At 46.0% G+C, this 18,850-nt stretch overlaps 2 long non-coding RNA genes across 11 annotated transcripts in view; one reads left to right on the top strand and one right to left on the bottom strand.

The window, feature by feature from the left end:
* The window catches only part of LOC103662296, a 198,040-nt gene extending 196,321 nt beyond the window's left edge, over positions 1-1,719 (bottom strand). For 9 of the 10 annotated variants that reach the window (XR_005835057.1, XR_005835054.1, XR_005835053.1 and 6 more), the window contains exons 1-2: positions 1,116-1,719; positions 283-443 (exon numbers count right to left, since the gene is read on the bottom strand). This is a non-coding gene — a long non-coding RNA (uncharacterized LOC103662296). The remainder of the gene's footprint in view (positions 1-282; positions 444-1,115) is intronic. The other variant, XR_005835056.1, reaches the window with a different exon arrangement.
* Positions 1,416-6,181, top strand: LOC121102914. Its single transcript, XR_005835062.1, has 3 exons — positions 1,416-1,504; positions 3,829-3,950; positions 6,128-6,181. It is a non-coding gene; the product is annotated as an uncharacterized LOC121102914 (long non-coding RNA).
* The last annotated feature ends 12,669 nt before the right edge of the window (positions 6,182-18,850 follow it).

Raw genomic sequence — 18,850 nt, 5'->3', positions numbered from 1 at the left:
TCACCGACGGAGCCACCCAGGCGCCCCAATATCTTACTGTTTTAATACAATTTAGTTTTATATTCTCACACAATTGAGTAAAAAAACAAAACAAAAAGCAAGCGTATCTCACACCTATACATAACAAGATTATTACCCAGTACTACCACCCATCTGAAGGCAGCTTATTCGAATTTGAGGCCTCGCACACAGGCTAAAATTAAGAGCTTTTGAAAGTTGTCTCTGCAACCATCCAAACTAATTAAGTTGGAGGATAAAATCATAGGGGGCATATAAACTTACCTCAGGGACAGTTATTCTCATCCTAACTTCCATGCCGTCGGTTCGCGGATGTTGACTGAATGTCAGGTTGATTGACTATCACAAGTGTTCTGAGTCGGCACAGGAGATGAGATATTTTAAGGAGAGTTTGATAAAGCGGCGATTTACGAGGTGTGGAAAATCTGCAAGGAATAGGGAGGGCAGTTTCTGCATTAATAATCGGGGGAAACTCTCAGGCCTCCTCTTGTCCTCTTGAAGGGACAAGAAGAAGGAGTTCCTGGAACCCAGGGAGCAGAGCCGCAGGGAAGAGGGCGTCCCAGACAAGCTGGGCTTTCAACAGAGCAACAAGGTTAACCCACAGCACCTGGAAGGGGGGACACCGGGGGAAGAGCCTCCCTGACTGTCTTTCTTTGCTACACCGTGATCTCCTGCCAGAGCCTCCCATTGGTCAAAGTCAACCCGACACCAGAACGTCGAGGATTCTGTGGATGGCATTCACGCTGCCAGCCTGTGGGAGCGCAGAACAGGGTGAGAAGGGGTGGAGACTGTCCGAAAGGCAAATGGACAACATCCAGAAGATTCATGAAATGGCCCAAATCAGTGCATGCTCTTTAATAAAACTGAATTTCCAAGCCTGCCCAAGTGTAGATCCCTGAACCAGCCTAAGTAATCAGTCGGTCTCACTCTTATAATCCTCTCTATCCCTCTTCCGGTCCTTTAAATCCAAAAAGGCCTCTGGCCCAAGTTGGACCCGCCTACAGCTTTGGTCCCCTTTGTGCTCTTCCTTAACCCGCAACCCGCGGGCCCAGAGAAGTACCCCAACACGCAGCTCGAAGCTAGCATGGCGTTTATACCTGGAACCAACTTCTAGGGTGGCCCTGTTGGTTGGTTGTAGCCGAAGTCTTCCTTGGGAAATTTCACCATCCCGTCTGCTCAGTAGATATCTGCCCTGGGGTAAGCTTGGAAAGGTTACAAGTTTAAGCAACCGCGAGAAATCCTGGCTTCTGTTCCTAGACTTGTGCAAAGAGCATGTGGTTGTTGCACGGGCAACGAGAGGAGAGGCTGGAACTGGCTATTTATTTAAGCTGTCAGGTGAGACAAAGTGTCAACATGTGGGCCTGGTTCAGTTTCCTTTCTTTCTCCTTCCTTAGAAACCTCTTGGGGCAGGCGTTGCACACAAACGGCTCATCCTTTTCTCGTTCACTTGTGGGTGTTTCGATCCAGCTTACCTAGACCGCAAGAGGTACCCCTATGTTTTGCTCAGCCTTACGCTCTTGGTTAACACTCTGTGTGTTGGTTGTTTTTCTCTGCTCTGGTCTCTATAAAAATGTACTCGTTCTGAGTCTCATTTCTTCCACCTGGTTGAAGGAAATGGGGAGATTAAAAGAAAGAAACTGGCAAACTGTTGCGAAGTTAGCGTCACAGTTCTCAGTGTGTGCTCTCCCTGTTACCAGCTCTTGGAGTGTAGCTTTTAAACCTCCCACTCACCCGCTCCGTGGTCTGAGTCATTGTGGGTTGCAACTCTGAGGACTGAGGTCAGGCTCTTGAGCAAGGAGGACCCGTGTTCTGGGTTCTCACAGCGCTGTTTTTGAAAGCAAGGATTTCCCCGTGATACAGTGACATGCACTACAGAGAAGGAAGAAGAGAGGATGAAGAAATGAGTTCCCAGCAGGTACTAGATCTAGTCGGCATGGTTTCAGTTTATTTAGACAAAGTGACCGAGGGAGAAGACTATTCCAAATTTGAGCATAACATTGCTACGATTCCCAGGTCCGCTAGCTTAGTTCCTTGCATTTTCCTTGGTGAGATTACAGCTTGATGTAACAATATACCCTGTGGTCTACTGCACTTACGCCTTAATGAGAATGAACCCCTTTCCCAGTCGCCTTAATGCACATTTTCTTTTTGACTCACCGTGTCCCTTTGTCAGCCTCCTTTATATGGTTCTAGACACACTGTGAAGGAAACTTGACAAAATCCAGATGCCCCAGAATATTTAAAAATTTTATTTATTTATTTGTTTGTTTGTTTGTTTGTTTATTTATTCAAGGGAGAACATACACATGTGTGAGGGCACAAGTGGGAGAAGGGGCGGGGGGGGGGAGAATCTCAAGCAGACTCTGCACTGAGCATAGAGCCCGGGGAGCTCGATCCCAGGACCCTGAGATCATGACCTAAGCTGAAACTAAGAATCAGATGCTTAACTGGCTGAGCCCCCCAGGTGCCCCTACATGTCCTAGAATAGTTAAACTGCAGCAGTTCCTGTATCTTCCTCCTTCCACTGAAATTATAAATATAAGTGGAGCCTTAAGCTCATCTAATGATAAAATAAGAGAAGGGAAGTCTCAGATTAAATACAGAGAAGAGTCTTCCTGGATAAAGACCTTAGAGATACTGAACCAGGTTACTACAGAATACTGTAGACGTTTCTTCTCAGATAACCTAAAAAATCATGGGAAAAGCAGTTGTCAATTTGGGCTGGTTGAGGTTCTTGGAACCAAGGGACAGTGTAAAATGATTTGGGCAATTCCTTTCCGGGGCACAGTAGAGCCCAGTGATCAAGAGTATGGACTTCAGAGTCGAACAGAACCGGAAATGAGACCTGGTTCCATCACTTACTAGAGGCAAAATCTTGGGCACCCCACTTAATCTCTCTGCAGAGAGTTAAAATGAGGATTAAATAAGATTATCGGATACATGGTGTTTAGTATAGAATCTGGCACCAGAGAAAGTACTCCATAAATATTAGCTTCTGTATTTAGCCTAGAGTTTTGTGTTTTTTTTTTTTATTAATCCTTTCCTTCCAAACCCCCATGCCCAGTGCATGCACGCAGATCTGTTCTCATGCAGCCTCGAAGCTTAGTCCCTTCCTATCCAGCCCCAAAGCTGCAAGTCTCCAGCTCCAATCAAGTCCCAATCTCAGCTGCCTCTTACTAGCCAGCTGACACCGTAGCTTCCGACCTAATTTGAAGCAACGTGCGGTTGACCCTTGAATGTGGGTTTGAATAGCACATGTATCTTACACGTGGGTTTTTTTTTAATACAATACAGTACTGTACGTGTGTTTTCCTCATGACTGTCTTTTTTTTTTTAAGATTTTATTTATTTATTTGACAGAGAGAGAGATGGCCAGTGAGAGAGGGAACACAAGCAGGGGGAGTAGGAGAGGAAGAAGCAGGCTCCCAGCAGAGCAGGGAGCCCGATGCGGGGCTCGATCCCGGGACCCTGGGATCACGTCCTGAGCTGAAGGCAGATGCTTAACAACTGAGCCACCCAGGCGCCCCCCCTTATGACTGTCTTAACAACATTTTCTTTTCTCTAGCTTGCTTTACTGTGAGAACACAGTATAGAATACATATACAAAATATGTGCTAATCAACTGTCATGTTGGTATTGGTAAGGCTTCTGGTCAACAGTTGGCTATTAGTAGTTAAGTTTTGGGGGAGTCAAAAGTCATACGTGGATTTTTGATGGTTTGAAGTGTTGGCACCCCTAACCCCTGTGTTGTTCAAGGATCGGCTGTAGGTGCCCCCAGATCCCATTCTTTCATTTGTCCCCCTCCTGTAGAGCTGAAGAAGATGTTATTGCTGATGGCTTACTGTTTCTCTTCGCTCTTCAAGGCTGGAATCACATGTTCAAAGAGCTAGACTCTTTGAACTGGAAGGAACCTCAGCATCACCTCGCCTAGGGTAAGTGCTATGCTGCAGGCAAGCCTTAAGATACACATAGAACTCAAGGGGCAGGGAGTAGACTTAGTAGGGAAGTTTTACTGGTACATTGACTCCTGTGTAGAATCTTCAAAGACAGGGCAGAAGTTGATGAGAAGTGGAGGAAGGGAGGTTGTTTAACAAAGGAAATGTGCAAACACTGCATGTTCAAAGATACAGGAACATAGAATGGCTAAAGGCTTGGGTGTCAGGAGGGAAGTAGAGATAAGGCCAGATATGGGAAGAATTTCAGAAGAGAAAACGTCACACAAACATTTAAAGATGTTTTCAAGTTTTTTAGTAGCATGAATTTCCTTACTCTTGTTGAGTGCCCTAAGGTGGAAAACGAAGACAGATACTGTCTTTTCTGAAGCATCCGATTAATTCAATATCGTCCATCAAGCTCTTCAAATCTGAGTTTATGCTTTGTTAATGACTTAATCTGAACTCTCAAATCTGAACCCTCCACAAGATTTCCAACAAATATTTAATGTAGCTTGGATACTTCCAATGCCAAGGAGCACCATACTAGGAGAGGCAACTAGTTTGATCCTTTTATTTATTTAAATTTATTTTTTAATAGAGGTGTAATTACACACAGTAAAATGCACAGACCTTGTGTTTACAGTGTGATGTATTTTTATTTATTTATTTATTTGACAGAGATAGACAGCCAGCGAGAGAGGGAACACAAGCAGGGGGAGTGGGAGAGGAAGAAGCAGGCTCCCAGCACAGGAGCCTGATGTGGGGCTCGATCCCAGAATGCCGGGATCACGCCCTGAACCGAAGGCAGACGCTTAGCCGCTGCGCCACCCAGGCGCCCCTACAGTGTGATGTATTTTGACAAATATACCTGTGTATCCAATGGCCTGATCAAAGTGCAGAAAATTGCCATCACACAGAAAACTTCCCCATGATCCTTTCCACTTAATCATCCTGCCTCCCTCCTCCCACAGGAAGACACAATTCTGATTTCTATTCCCACAGATTCATTTTGCCTATTCCCGGACTTCACATAAGTGGAATTATTCAGTGGGTGTATTCTGGTGGCTTTTTTCACATAATATTTTTGAGATTCGTCTATGTTGCTGTAGGTATTAATAGGCTGTTCCTTTTCGTTGCTGGGCAATATCCCACTGTATGGATTTACCTCCCTTTATGTATTCATTCTCCTAGGGATGAACATCGGCATTGTTTCCAAATTCTGGCTATTAGAAATAAAGTCACAGGGGGCGCCTGGGTGGCACAGCAGTTAAGTGTCTGCCTTCGGTTCAGGGCGTGATCCCGGCGTTGTGGGATCGAGCCCCACATCAGGCTCCTCCGCTAGGAGCCTGCTTCTTCCTCTCCCACTCCCCCTGCTTGTGTTCCCTCTCTCGCTGCTGTCTCTATCTCTGTTGAATAAATAAATAAAATCTTAAAAAAAAAAAAAAGAAAGAAAGTCACAATGAATATTCCTCTACTAGTTTTTGTTGATGTAGGCTTTCATTCCTCTTGGAATTCCTGGATCACACAAATACGTGAGTCTTTATAAGATAATGCCAGTTTTCCAAAGTGGCTGTGCCATTTTACACTCTCACTCGCAGTGTAGAAGAAATCCAGTTGCTCTAGAGCCTCTCCAGCATTTGATATTGTTAGAACTGAAAAATTTTAACGTTGCTAATGGGTGTATAGCGCTATCCCATTGTGGGTTTCATTTGCATTTCCCTGTTGACCAATAAGGCCGAGCACATTTTTATGTGCTTATTGGCCATGCATACATTCTCTTATGTGAACTGTTTCTCCAAATCCTTTGCCCATTAAAAAATATTGTCTGTAGAAGATGAAATCACAGAGGGAGACAAACCATAAGCGACTGTTAATCTTAAGAAACACACTGAGGGTTGCTGGAGGGAAGGGGTGTGGGGGGATGGGATAACTGGGGGGATGGGCATTAAGGAAGGCATGTAATGTAATGAGCACTGGATGTTATATAAGACTGATGAATCACTGAACCCCACCTCTGAAACCAATAATCCACTATACGTTAATTCATTGAATTTAAATAAAAAATAGATCGTTTGTAAAAAATAAAATAAAAATACCGTTCATCTTTTTGGTATAGATTTGTAGGAGTTCTTTTTTTTTTTTTTTTTTTAAGATTTTATTTATTTATGTGACAGAGAGACAGCCAGAGAGAGAGGGAACACAGCAGGGGGAGTGGGAGAGGAAGAAGCAGGCTCACAGCAGAGGAGCCCGATGTGGGACTCCATCCCGGTACGCCAGGATCACGCCCTGAGCCGAAGGCAGACGCTTTAACGACTGCGCTACCCAGGCGCCCCAGGAGTTCTTTATTTTGCTTTTGAGTCCTGTGTTAGAGATGTGTATTTCTCCCAGTCTGTGGCTTGCCTATTCGTTTTTACTAACAGTGTATTTTGATAACCAGAAAATTTAATTTTAATAAAATACATTAAATCATTTTTTCTTTCATTGTTACATATTTTTTGTATCCTTTCTAAGAAACCTTTGTCCATGACAATTTTGCAAATAAAGTCTCCTATGTTTTCTTCTAGAAAGTTTATAGTTCAGCCTTCACATTTAGGTTTATGACCCATCTCAAATTAATCTTCGTATATGACGTGAAGTAGGGGCTGAGAGTCATTGATTCCACATAAATACCAATTATGCAAGTACACTTAAAAGATGACTTCTTTTTGGGGCACCTGGGTGGCTCAGTCGTTAAGCGTCTGCCTTCGGCTCAGGGCATGATCCCAGCGTTCTGGGATCGAGCCCCACATCAGGCTCTTCTGCTGGGAGCCTGCTTCTTCTTCTCCCACTCCCCCTGCTTGTGTTCCCTCTCTCGCTGGCTGTCTCTGTCAAACAAATAAATAAAATCTTTAAAAAAAAAAAAAAAAGATGACTTCTTTTTCTCCACTGAATTTCATTGGTGCCTTTGACAAAAATCATTTAACTTTATTCTTTTTCTCGATTCTTTGTTTTTTCCCATCTGTTTATTTATGCCAATACCACACTGTCTTAATTACCAGAGCTGTCCAGTAAGTCTTGAAACCATGTGGTATAAGTCCCTCAAATTTGTTCTTTTTCAAGATCGCTTTGGTTATTCTAGGTCCTTTATGTTTCTTCATAAAAGTTACTATCAGCTCATCAGTACATTTCATTTTTGAATAGCTCGATGGTTAGCAGTTCTTTTTAAACTTGAATTTAACTTTCCTGGTTCTCCTGTCATGTCTTAGTCTTGCTCTCTAAAGACATGTGAATATGTCTGCTTCCTGTTCCACAGAGTAGGTAGCATGGCACTGGAGAGAAAGCTTCCCACTTTGGAGCCAGATATCCAGGGGTTTGAATGTTGACTCTATTTTTTTTTTTTTTAAGATTTTTATTTATTTATTTGAGAGAGAGAGAGCATGAGTGGGGGGAAGGAGCAGAGGGAGAGGGAGAAGCAGACTCCCCACTGAACAGGAAGCCCAAGTTGGGGCTCGGTCCCAGGACCCTGAGATCATGACCTGAGCCGAAGACAGATGCTTAACCACCCAGGCACCCCTTGACTCTGGTTTTATGTCTTCTGCAAGTAACTCAATGTCTCTGATCTTCAGTGCCTTTGTTAGTGAAATGAAAATGATTTCCACTGTACAGGACTGCTTTGAGAATCTGAGAAGTATTTATAGAGCACTGAGCCCAATTCAGGTCTTGGCACATAATTGACACTTTAAAGAAAATTTAAAGGTAGTTATTATTAATATAAATGTTTAAAGATGATAGTTGAGCTGTTCCCCCTGCCAAATCTCCATTTTAGGTTAAATACCTCTAGTTCTTGAACTTTTTCATAAAATATGATTTCTAGACATTGCTCCCACCTGTTATATTTGAAATACTTAAAAATCAGTAAGACCAGGGCAGTGACTTATCAGAAGGGACACAGGTCACTGGGCAGGATCAGGGTCTGGAGGGCCCCTGGTGGACCAGGCATTAATTAATCTTTTATTTACCGGATCCTAGAGGAAGTCCACGGTGTCCTGGGGGAGAGACAGGGTGACTGGGACACTGGAGGCTGGGGTGGTGCTGAGGGGCTAGAGTAGGGACTCTTTACCAATGGATATGCAAGTGTTTCCATGTTTTTACAACTAGAGCACCAGTACTGGAGGTCAGCTGTGGATTCTCAGCCCTGTTCTCTCCACTACTACTCTCTGTAATTTTGGAAGGGGCTCTTGGTTGTTTCCCGGGATGGTTTTCCCCAGGAGAAGAGAACCTCTGATTTGCAGGTGGGCATACGGAGGCTCAGAACAGTGCCTCTACTTCCTGGCATCGCTTGCAGGGGGTGTGGCTATCTAAGTTCTGGCCACAGGGATGTGAGCAGAAGTGATGTGTGCATTTTGGCTTTGTGCCCTTTCTCCTTCCCACTGTCTGGAATGAGCATGGGCTTGTAAGCCATCGTGAACCACACGAAGGAGGCACCGGAGGACGGCGGAGCAACCAGAGAGAAGGAGCCTGAACTCCTGACAGCTTTGCAGAGCAAGGCTGACACACCATCTAATGTGAGAAATCAACTGTCTGTCTAAGGCCATCATTCTGGGTCTCTGCGGCCTGCAGCTGAAATTTTATCATGACTCACGCGCTGAGCCTGAGAACCTTGTGTGACACGCTGTTCCCAATCTCACTCTAGTTTTCTGACCACTCGATAACCACATGTTAAAATTGACCTCAATCAGTTTGGTTCTACCTCATCATCGGTTTCTTTTAATAGATAAGTGTGGCTGCCAAGTTAGAGCAGGTATACAGGTTAGTTAGTTGGTTATGGCCTGGTTAGTTAGTTGGTTATGGCCTGAACTGGGCCCCCCTGCAAATTTATATGTTACAAGTCCCAACCCCCAGTACCTTGGGAAGTGGTAACCATATTTGGACATATGGTCTTGAAAGAGATAATTAAACTAAAATGAGGCCTTGAGGGTGAGCCCTAATCCAATATGACCGGTGTCCTTATAAGAAGAAAAAACCCCACGGGTGGGCACGCAAAGAGGGATGACCATATGAGGGCACAGGAAGAAGGCAGTCATCTGCAAGCCGAGGAGAGACGCCTCAGAAGAAACCAGCCCTGCTGACACCTTGATCTTGGACTTCCGGTCTCTAGATCTGTGAGAAAATACATGTCTGCTGTTTCAGCCCCCCAGGCTGTGGCATTTTGTCAAGGCGGCTCAGGCAAACTAAAACCCTGCCAGGAACCTCCATTGCCAGATTTTAATGACAGCAAATCTTATGGCACGTGCAGACATTCATTAGTCATTTATTAGAAACAGAGCAGGTTCAGTCTCACCTCTTTTTTAGGTGATCTCATCAAACTTGACTTGAACGTGCTTTACTAGGTGCAAATATGACATGCGAGGGGCAACACTAAGTTAAACTTACAGTTGGTAACAAACAACCAGAATCCTCAGACCCAAGCCCACAGAATGGTGTAGAGAACAAGTCTGTCGGCATCTCTGCGGCTCGAGGCCTTGGTACATCTCTACTCCTGTTCACCTGTTCCTGCGGTGAATGGGTGTGTCTGTAAAATATTTGTGACAAGCCCTATGTCTTGAATACTTCTGAATTCACGAACGAGAGCCTATTTTTCATACTCATTAAGCTAATTAACAAGCCACTGATGAAAATCCATTTGTAACATTTGTTATGTTAATTAGTAAAAAAAAAAAAATCACTGGTATTGATTGAGATTAGAACAACCCAAACCCCTGTAATAGCTACCTCTGGGTGTGGGCTGAGGAGCAGGCTAGCTGACCCTCCTTAGGCGTGAATTCCTGATGAGGGCACATTGACTGCCCGAGGGTGCTGCCCAAACTAACTGGGTAGTATTTCACTGTCTCGGCTGAGGTATCTTGAATAAATTACGGGCATGAACAAACTCACTGAAGGAGGACCTAGCGTTCTAAAGGAGAAACACACTCCCGAGGTCTTTTGCTCCACGTTACACCCTCCACGACGCCACGACCTCTGACAGCAGATATATGGATTTTCCGCACATGGAGCAATTTGGTAATGTAGCTGGTTAAATACAGTTGAATTCAGTTCTGACACTATCTACTGAGAGATAGCATCAGACCCCCCAGGTGAAGGGCTCACACCGCCCCACCCCCAGCTTCAGATGCAAACTGCAAGTCTGGTTTGTCACCCGTGCCTCCGACTAACTGGCTATAGGCTGGAGGATCCTACAACCCCCTCCTCAAGTTTGATTAATTGGCTGCACAGATTAATCCCATTGATTCATTGGCTCACAGGTTTCAGGGAAACATTTTATTTAGTAGGTTACTGGCTTATTACAAAAGGATATAATTCAGGAACAGCCAGATGGAAGAGAAGCTTAGGGTCAAGTATGGAGGGTGGAGCTTCCCTGTCTTCTCCGGGGGTTTCCACAACTCCACTTGTTCACCAGCTTGGAAGCTACCAGAACCCCAATGTGTTGGGGTTTTATGAAGGCTTCATCCGTAGGCACGATTGATTACATCATTAACCACTGGCGATTGATTTAACCTCCAACCTCATATTGGGTGGGACTGAAAGTTCCAACTCTCCGACTTTGGTTGGTTCCCCTGGCAACCAGCCCTGTCCTTAGGTGACCTAGGGGCTTTCCAAAAGTCATCTCATTAACATAAACTCTAGGGTGTTTGAACAGGGTTTGTTACGAATAATAAAGGACACTTTGACTGCTCCTATCACTTAGGAAATTCCAAAGGTTTTAGGAACTCTGTGCCAGAAATGGATCAAAGACCGAATATGTATTTCTTATTATAAAATCACAATAGTTTACATTCCTCTCCTGTTCCGTTGATGCCCGAAGCTTTTCCTTATTCATAGTTGCTATACCGTTGTAATTGACTTCTAAAGACTTTCATATAAACAGTGTCATAGACGTGTGTGTAAATGAACTTTAATCGACCGTGGGGGCATCTAGTTTACATTTGAAGGGTCCCAATCGGGAATCCATGCTCTAAGTGTGATCAGCCCTTTGAAAAACCCTGGTCCGGAATCCACGGCTGGCTGCAGAGCTGGCTCCCTCCCCCACGAACCTGCAATGTCTTTATTTAAATCTGAATCAGATGATGCATGAATTAGCATAAGGGATATTAGAAATAGTTTTCCACTGGGGAAATCGCTGTTTCGGAAAGGTGGTTGGCTGCAATGGGCTTACATGGACAAGCTACAGGAAGAATCCAGGATTCAAATGGCATGTTAACTCCAACTCAGAGTTGTGCTCAAGGGGCAGTGTTCCTCTGGTCTTTTGTCCCTCTCCCGAATGGGAAACTCTGTTGCCTGATGTGCCCAAGAGTTTGGTAGACTCCACCGGCCTCAGAACCCTGCTGCATTTTCCTGGGGTCCCAGTTTTTCTGCAAGGGCCTTGCGGTTAAGAGAGAGGCCCCGAGAGCAGAGCCTGTCCTGACCGCCTCTGTGCGTGTTTGCTAAGACGTTGCATGTGACAGAGCCTGATCTGAGACTTGCTTTTACAGCCACACGCCACCTGGGAGTGAGGTCGAAGGGACACATATAAACCCGAATAACAAACTGACAATTGCTGAATGCGCAAATTCATTTGGCAACAACATCTACCCTGAACTCTTCACAATAACAATAGGTCTCATTGAGTGATCAAGTCTTACGTTCAGGGTTGGAGCCCAACCCTCGACATGTATAATCTCATTCAATCCTTTAAAACTGCAGAGGTAGGCAATTCATTTATAAGCAAAGAAAAGTAGGTTTTGAGAAGGTGCCCGAGATGATCTAGTTGGGATACAAACCCAGCCGAGCTGGCTCCATGAGTGTCCAAACTAATGCCTCAAGTCCCTCCTCACTGTTCCCCAAAGCAGGTCAAGCGCACGTCAACCTCTTGTTCCCTTTATGTGATCAAATGATCCCAGCAAGAGAAATCATGAGGACGAAGGGAGGTGGAGGGTCAGATCTGACTTTAGTGGGCAGGAAGAAGGGGACACAGTGGGTGCCCCCCTGCTGGGAGGTGACTAAAGCAGGTGGGGTGGGGGTTAGGGGGGACAGAAACCACACACCGTGCTTGGCAGACTGAGAAGTATTCCGTGGCGTCATGATCACAGAATAGCAGGCCTTTTAGAATTAAGAATAGTCTTAATTTGCACTTCGTTGGGTTTTTCATTTACATAATGTTAGAATGCAAAGAAAATTCATACGAAAAAATCCACTGCTAATTTAGCACTGAAGTTCTTGTTTAAATAACCACGGCAAGAGAAAGGATTTTTCACTTAGCTCTCAGCTTAGGTGGCTGGGCAATTTTCTAACTCTGGCGTTGTGTCAAACCCCAAATGAGAATGTGTTTGCCCCTGAGTAGTTTTGTTGGTATGATCCGAACGCTAATCACCATTTCAATAATTTATTTGGTGTGGAGGACTTAATATAATTTAAGGGCTCTGAGAAAATGTATTCCTTTATACAGGGCCTCATTAAAAGTGCTTGTAGTTTTGAGTCTGGTGGGAATGATCTTTATAACAGGTGTTAATTCAGCCGATGACACCACATAGATTTTCCGGTGGGATGGATTTCGGGACGGCAGGCAGGGAGAAGTAGGATCTGTAGTGTCCTGGGAAAGATCCCACAGGGGGAACAGGTGCCTCGCAAGGTAGATGGACGAGGTGATGGTTTGGAAGTGTGTGCTGTGGTCCTGGTGGAAGGGGGGATTGAAGGACACTCTTCATGCCTCCCCGGCTGCACGGAACCCGCAAATCACCCTGCAGCACCGTCCTGAAGGGAATCAGATAAGGTGCTCCATTCAAGGTCCCGCTCTCCCTACACCTTGCCCCCTGCCTTCCCCTCCTCCTAAGGCACCATCCTGCCTATTTGCACCCACACCCTACTCACTGCCACCCTCTCCCCTTGAAGACGGCCCTCATTTTCCTCAGATGGATAAAATAACTTCCTGCTCCTCTTGGACACTGCAACTGCAGCCTTCTCCCTCCTCCACGTCCTCCCTCGGCCAAATACACACACCTGATACCACTGCTCAAAAGGGCTTGTTCTTGGGACGCCTGGGTGGCTCTGTCTGTTAAGCGTCTGCCTTTGGCTCAGGTCATGATCCCGGGGTCCTGGGATTGAGTCCCGCATCGGATTCCCTGATCCGTGGGGAGCCTGCTTCTCCCTTCCCTCTCCCTCTCTCCCTCCCCCCTACTCTCATGTTCTCTCTCTCTCTCAAATAAATAAAATCTTCCAAAGGGCTTGTTCTCCAGAAAGTCTTCCCCTGTTCACCTTCCACAAACCCACTGATCGTCTTTTTTTTGTTTTTGTTTTTGTTTTTTTCCCAAAGCACAGCTTTTTCTGTTAACAGATAAACTGGAGGCATATAACAAATTTTGAGTTTATTTGAGCAAAATTAATTCAAATTAGACAGCACCAACCCATAAGTGGTTAGGAACGCTTCTCTGACAGGAGCCAGGGAAAATACTTATGCAGAGAAGGTGCAGAAGAAAACAAAAAAACGGTGATTATTTGATTGGCTACTGCCTAAAGCCTAGTTGGCTATTTGTGATGGGCTATCCTTAGGTTTTGATTTCTTAAATTTGAAGCATTTAAAGGCTTAGGGTTTGGTTTGCTCACATAAGCCGCCCAAGATTTAGAGCCACTCCAATCTAATGGCTTCTTTGCTTAATTTAACACCATATTCACATATTTCTGCTATTTTTGTTTATCTGTCTTCACTTTCTTCAAGTTCCTTGCAGGCAGTGGCTGGATCCTTTCTAGACACTTGCACCCTATTATCCCTATAATCAGGTGTTCAGCAATGACTACATCATACATAAAAGTATGTTATAATGGAAGGACTCACTTTTCTTGGCCAGGATCCCTCCCCTGGTGCTGACAGGACCCTCAGCTATCTTTCTAGCATCCTTTGTTGTGGTCACTAGGATGGGAAATTTAGCCTCCCTAGAGGAGTGATTCAAAATCATTCCACCCCCTGCCCCCAGCCATTCATTTCAATTTCAGTAGGCTATAATCTATCAAATGCAGGACAGGGGGCTAGGTCCAAAGACCAAATTATGATTTAGAAAAGGAGGTAAGTACTGTTAAAAAAGACAACAGGCTCCACATGCAGTCAGTTGTGCCAAGCCCCATGCCACCAAACTTAGACTGAGTATCCATTATAATTTCAGTCTCCCCCCAGAATGGACTCTTAAACTAGTCAATTTGGAATTGCCTGGTCTGCACTAGTAAGGTCTTCTGCCTGACAGACCCCTGGTGTCCCCTCAAGAAATGTGACCCTGCCACCAAGTAATCCATTCTTTGCTTTTATAAATAATTCCCTCTTCCTGCCGTCGTCTTCTTCTTCTTCTTTTTTTTTTTTTAAAGATTTTATTTATTAATTTGACAGAGAGAGACCAGCGAGAGAGGGAACACAAGCAGGGGGAGCGGGAGAGGAAGAAGCAGGCTCCCAGCGGAGGAGCCTGATGTGGGGCTCGATCCCAGAACGCTGGGATCATGCCCTGAGCCCAAGGCAGACGCTTAACGACTGCGCCGCCAGGCGCCCCTTCCTGCCCCCTTCTGCCCGTCTGTTCTTTATTCTTTCTGCTAGATGGGATGCTGCTTGATCCGTGAATCACTGAATAAAGCCAAAAAGATCTTTAATTTTTTAGGGGTTTTCAAAGAATCTCCAGCTTTAGCTCCTCCCCTGCAGTCCAAACCCTGGAAGGGGAGTCCGGTTCTAGACTCGCAGAGAAGGAGATCATTTCCCAGTGACCCTCAGCAAACGGTCTTGTCAGGAGATTTTGCCCTTGTGTCTACATAACGATAATACACTTTTCTACATTTTCGCTTCGTGAGAAAGGTCTAAATACTTTCTTGTCGAAAAAGTTCATAGAAATTGAGTCGCAGAGAGAGGGAGGCAAGACCCTTAGGTAAGCAGTGGAACCAGAAATTGAGGGCGCCTCTAAAATGTGGAGCAAAATCCCCCATTTGAAAATTCAAAACCAAATCCCTCATTACGTTTTTTCTAGAAAAATAGAGCAAACAGGATTTAATGTGTGAACTCTGTAACGTAACTGTCCTCCTGGCCCCATCAAGGGCCTGGGGTGGGAGTAAGGCAAATGAGCGCCACACCTCTGTTAGGCGCCTGGGGAGGATAGTGTTGGTTTCCGGAGGGTTGACCGCAGGGCCGGGCAGAGGGAGGGCTGAGGACCTGAGCCATTCTGTCTTCTCCTGTCCACGATGGTTCTCACTGCCTCACCCAACCTGGGACTTGAAACACCAGCTCTTCTCTCAGCCCCAGGAAATCAGACGCGGCAGAAAACGTCAGAGAGCCTGGGTTTGAATCTCGCCCTTACAAACTGTGTGACTTTGGGCCAGTGACGTAACCTTCCTTTCTGAGACTTCATTCTCAAAATCTGTGAAAGGCGGTGTCAATAATGCCAGCTTTGGCCCACTTCAACCAGTGGCTGAGAGATGACGTTCGATAGATAAGGTTGTTATAATGCTATGCAAATAAATGCAAAGTGCTGCTATGCAAAAGTAAGTTACTCCTATTTCCAGAAACTTCTCTTTGAATTTAATTTATTCTAGAATGCGAAGTGAAGTTAACTTGTTCTATGTTCTCTATGCATCGATTTTCAACCCCATCAATTATTCGGGACTTTGCCTTGACTAAAGGAATTTTTGGCAACAGCAGGAGAAAGTGTTAGTTTTGGGGGGCGGGAGGGTATTTCTATATTACCCTGGCTGGTGAGGTGAATGATAGTTATTTGGCTAAAGTGATGTGCAGGGGATAAAGTTCACCACTCCCAAGTGTTGGGGGGGGGGGATGGTCCCTTTTCTGTTCCAGTGATTCTGAGGTCTGGTTATGACTCAGAGAAGCCAACTTTGGGAGAAAGAAGTGGTGGGGGCAGAGATGGTGGTAAGCAAAGGTCTAAGGTTCAGCTACCTTGGCGCCTTAACGCCCCAAACCCTTACCACAAGGCAAAGAGGGGCCATCCCTCCCGTTCATTCATACACCTGCATTCTGTAAGTATCACTGAGCACTCACTCTATGCCAGGATTATGCTGAGCCCTTGGGAACACAGACAGGAGCAAGCCAAGCCCACTGTTGGCCTCCTACTGCTTGTAGTTTGAGAGGAAAATGGAGTTAAAAAGCTAATGTGACCAGAGAGGAAGCATCAAAGACCACAGGGAACTTAGAACCTTAGTGTGAGGGGCTGTAACCTGGGCTGGGCGTAGAGGGAGGCCTTTGGAACCTGGAGGAGGAACAGGAGTTGGGTGGGCCTGGCGGCAGTGGGGGGGAGGGTGAGCAGATAGATCCTGGCATTTGGGGAGGCAATGAGGAGAGAAAGAGAACAGAAGGAAGTTCAGTTAGGCTTTTGGGATTTTTTTTCCATCTTCTCCTCATGGCTGTCCTTGTTAACTATTTTAAATGTGACTCCATCTGGATAAAAAATGTGGGACACCAAGACCTCTGGGTGGTTTTGCCTAGCTTTATCTCCACCCCGAGCTCAGGGTGGCCTAGGATGGGCAGAAGGACAGAGGAGGGCAGTTTAGAGTCTGACGAAAGGCTCAAGTCTTTTTCATACAGCTGTGAGTCTAATATTAAATTCCTACGCATGTTGCTTTCCCTCGCGGTACTGCACAGCCTCAGGAGTAAGGCCATACACGCTGGGGCAGGGGGGAAAGAGGGTACTGTCTCTGTCTACATTCCCACCCCGATGCTGAGGTTACTTTGGAGGCAGGGAGGAAGTGCTGGCTTGTTTACAACCCAGATCCGGTTTCGAAGCTAGGAGGAACATCCCGTTTAATTGCACAATTCAGCTCTGACCCAGATCCTCGGTGGCCTCACCTGGGGCTGCTCCCATCTCATGCTCGGGTGGGCATCCTTTTTTTTTTTTTTTTTTAAAGATTTTATAAATTTATTTATTTGACAGAGATAGAGACAGCCAGCGAGAGAGGGAACACAAGCAGGGGGAGTGGGAGAGGAAGAAGCAGGCCCATAGCATAGGAGCCTGATGTGGGGCTCGATCCCATAACGCCGGGATCACGCCCTGAGCCGAAGGCAGACGCTTAACCGCTGTGCCACCCAGGCGCCCCTCGGGTGGGCATCCTGAACAATCAGGGCTGCAGGATCTCTTTTCATTTCGCGTATGAAGAAACCAATGCCCAGAGAGGCGAGATGACCAGGACAAAAATCACACGATCACTTGGGGGCAAAGCTGGGACTAGAACGCCTGTCTCCAGTGCACCTGCCCGTTATACTTCTATCTGGGGTCTTTACAACTGTACTTATTCTATCTCTATGATTCTATCTGATACTCTGAGCAGTCCTGTGGGATAGATAGGAATTAAGATGCTTTTTTTTGGAGATAAGAAAATTGAAGCTTGGAGAGTTTATTTGGTTGAGTCCTCACAGTTAGAAAGTAGTTCTCCTAACTCAAAATTCAGTATGTTTTCCACTGTGCCCTGTGGTTAGGAGGCACACTCGGTCTCAGGCTTTGCCGATTATCCGCCTGAGAATGGCCTGGAATGTAGATAATGACTACAGAGGAGGGCTTTCAAGGAGTAAATTAACCATGTTCGAGCATTCTTGCCAGGCCTCCAGCTACCAAGCTGCATATCAAAATCAAAATCAGCAAGTAGCTGGCCCTGCAAATTGCCATCTGAACCTCAAGCCAGCAGTTTGTGTGAGGAAAAGCATCTCTTTATCTTCAAATCCACGCTTAGGGGACACGTGTCTCTGTTTTCTGCTGGGAGTCTGACACTTGCTCGTGCAGAGAAGGTTCTCATTAAATATATGTTGGCAGAAACAATAATTGAATCACCTGCAGGGTGTTGTGACTCTAGCCATGTTCCTCTCATTTTCCCGTGGGGGTTAAACGGGGGTAGCAGTGTCTTCGCTGTTGGTCTCGGGAGGCCGCAGGGTGGTCCACTCCAGGTAAGGTGGTCCTGACAAGACAACGCTGGTCTAGATTGAGAGTGGGAGCTGGCAGTGGTTCCATGGCTTTCCCAGTGGATAAGTGATTTGCTTGGTGGAGAGAGCTAGGTGGTTCTACGATTATGTTGAGGTGGACAGAAAGTAGGGGTTGGGGGAGCCTGACTCTGGGAGAAAACTGGAGCTGGGAAGAGGTAGGGGACTGTAGAACCTCAGGCCAGGTCCCCAGCAAGTCTGGCATGGGTTGGAGAGGGTGGCAGAACACAGGGTTCAAGGAGGCGAGGAAAGGCTGTCCCTCCTTTGGCAGGGTGGTGCTGGGCAGGGGAAGGGGCTCTGCTAAGCTAACCAGAGAGGACTCTAGAGCAGGGGGGAAATCAAGCAACTGTGGTTTGTTGAGAACGAGGAGCATTTTGGGGGAACTGAACTTTTCACCCCCTCCTCCCTTGAAACCAACGACTGGTACAACCATAGAAACAGTCTCACCTTTAGCCCTGCTCCTTCTTCTGTCTTCAGTCTTATAAAAACCAGGATCTAAGTCCAGAGCACAGTGAAATATAAAATGGAATAGAGAATAGGCTACGGTAGATAGGTCTTGGCTGTCCTACAAATCTGCAAAAACATATTTACCTAGGGTGTGCCTCGGCAGTTCCCACTGTAGGAACAGTATCTCATGGTTCAGAAAGGGTCCGGATCCTCAAGCTGAATTTGGGGTTAACGTGGGTCCCCCTCGCTCTTTGAGTGTCTGTCCCTCCTGCCCCTAGTGGCAAGCTTTACAGGCTTGTAGAAGACTTGGAGCAGGTGTGGAATGCAGGCCGAACGACCTGGCGTATATGTCCATTTTGCAGCAGACGTAGGGTGGCTCAGTGCTGGGTCACCCTGCAGGGTCACAAGCAAGCCGCTGCGCAGGGGGCCCTGGGTTACGCACAGGTATTCACGTGTGCAAGGAACGGCTGTATAATCGTGTGCTTGTCCGGGT

Source organism: Ursus maritimus, unplaced genomic scaffold, assembly GCF_017311325.1.
Source record: "Ursus maritimus isolate PB19 unplaced genomic scaffold, ASM1731132v1 scaffold_16, whole genome shotgun sequence".
Lineage (NCBI taxonomy): Eukaryota > Metazoa > Chordata > Mammalia > Carnivora > Ursidae > Ursus > Ursus maritimus.
This window is presented reverse-complemented; position numbering and strand designations above follow the sequence as displayed.